Source organism: Microtus ochrogaster, linkage group LG1, assembly GCF_000317375.1.
Source record: "Microtus ochrogaster isolate Prairie Vole_2 linkage group LG1, MicOch1.0, whole genome shotgun sequence".
Lineage (NCBI taxonomy): Eukaryota > Metazoa > Chordata > Mammalia > Rodentia > Cricetidae > Microtus > Microtus ochrogaster.
In genome coordinates, this window is record NC_022027.1 from 21,868,552 (window position 1) to 21,870,767 (window position 2,216).

The 2,216-nt window shown below is 50.8% G+C and overlaps 1 protein-coding gene across 1 annotated transcript in view; it reads left to right on the forward strand.

The window, feature by feature from the left end:
* Window positions 1-398: 398 nt before the first annotated feature.
* The window catches only part of Klhl5 (kelch like family member 5), a 61,662-nt gene continuing 59,844 nt past the window's right edge, over window positions 399-2,216 (forward strand). The window contains exon 1 of the mRNA XM_005359260.3: window positions 399-601. The gene's annotated coding sequence lies outside the window, so the exon portion shown is untranslated. The remainder of the gene's footprint in view (window positions 602-2,216) is intronic.

Sequence of the window (2,216 nt, forward strand, 5' to 3'; positions counted from 1 at the left end):
AGCCCATGCATGGAAAGTGTAACACTTCTATACACATAAAATACGCTCTGCCCGCCTCCTCGTCGCCTTAGCCCCGCCCCAGTATGATGTACCCGGCGCCCCAGTTCTCCGGACCCAGACCCGCAGGCACCCTTCGTGCCCCAATTTGTTCTCCCTCTACGCCTCTAGTAGCTCCCGCGGTCGCGGAGGAGAATGAAACTGCCAATCTTTGGGCCCCGCCGGGAGGGGGCGGGGCTTAGCACCCTGAGCGGCGCGGGCGGGACTCGGTGGTGGGCGGGGCCTGCTGTCGTGGGGCGGGGCGGCCGCACGGGGACTGACCGGCGAGCGGGTGCTCGACCCCCTCTCGCTGCCGCTCGCGTGCCCGCCCGCCCCCTCGGGGGGCTGCGGGACAAGTTTGACTCCTGGCCTGGCGTCGCCTGACGGAGAGGAGTGGCTCGGCCCGGGAGGGCTGCTGCGCGGGGCGCCGCTGTGGGGAAGGGGCTGGGGGCGCGCGCGGGGCCGAGCATCCCTCCGCCGAGCTCGCCCTTCCGCGCCCCGCTCCGCCTCCCCGCCCGCCGCCCCGCGCCACGGTGACCCCGGGCCTCCCTCCCGCCCCCGCTCGGTAAGTGCGACTTCCTCCTCCGCGAAGGCCCGCTCTCCACAAACGTGCGACCGTCCCTGGTCCTCGGGGTCTGCGCGTGCCGAGGACTTGCTGGCCTGGGTGACCTGCCCTCCAGATGAGCCAGCTCAGGCTAGGGACTCTCGAGCTGCTACCGGGACTCGAACCTGGTTCTCCCCTCAGCTCCCTAGCTCCGGAATGCGGTCCCGCCGCCCTGGAGTTGCTCAAAGTTCTGCACGCGGCGCGGATAGCCGGGCGGGTGAGAAGGGAGTGCTGCTCTCCAGAAATGTTCCCAAGAATAAAACAAGCTGGAAAGTATTTCTGATCCCCCATAACATACACCCCTTGTTAAAGTTCTCAAGTAATGGCCTTATCCTCAAAGGTGAAAAATAAGATTGTAGTGTAGTTTCCTGTGTTTGGTGTTGATTGGTCGCAACTTCAGCGTTTAGACAGCTGCTTCACAAGTGCGTGTTCCGGAATCAGAAGCTGCTGGGGAGAACTTGGTTGTTAGCGAGTATATATTGTTGCCATTATGATTATCTCATCTGATTTGAGACTTTTACTGAAAGGGGTGTACAGAGTGTGCCCCCACCCCCACTTCCACCGCCATGAAAAGTCAATTTCTTCTCCCTGGTTCAGGGATTATGATCTGGCAGATGCCCTCCGACTTTGTTTTGAAAATGTAACTGCTATTAGTAATTGCCTAGCAGTTTTACTGATGCACAATAAATGTTAATTCTTCTTCCTGTTATGTTAGGAAAGAGTTTAATAAATCTTCCTGTTAAGAAACAGTTTAATAAGGCTTTTTATTATTAGATCGCTGTTAGGGGCACTCCAACTTTTTTTCTTATTTTCAGCGTTTACAGGTTTGGCTACTGTAGTGAATGTTTATGTAAAAAACTTTTAGATAAAGGCGAATACATAATATTTTTGCGACAGGAGATAAATGGATACAAAATTGTAAGAAAAACATTAGATATACACACATAACATATGTGTAACGAGATATGTGAAGTAATTTTGTGTCTATGTGTACAATATAGTAAAACAAACTAAATGAGAATGTTGAGGTTGGGCAGGAAGGGGGCGGGGAAGAAAGTACAGTGCTGTCAGGTCCTGTACAACACTGAGTCTTAGTTTGGGTTCTGAACTTCTTGGAGCCCGGAAAGGAGCAAAGTAAGCATGTTTCAAATTCCAGGGTTTAAAAAAACAAAACCAGTTCTTCTGCCTAAGCAAGGCATTTTCTAGTAATGAGGCTTGAGAGAAACAGTTTTTCATGAGCCCTAAGAAAGGGAGAGAGAGAGAGATAGTAGCAGTTGATATCTTTAAAATATCTCAGCAGAAAAGTGTAAATTTTGCATCAAAAAAAGTATTTCAATATAGGGCAATAATAAATTAGAAGGCTATGTTCTGTGAATTCTTGGTTGTGATGACCTGGGCTAGTATTTCCCAAGCCATGCTTTCAAGAAAAGCATGTTAGTAATCTAGGTTTTTTTAAAAAAAATATTTATTTATTTAATATGTATGCAATATTCTGTCTGTGTGTATGACTGCAGGCCAGAAGAGGGCACCAGACCTCATTACAGATGGTTGTGAGCCACCATGTGGTTGCTGGGAA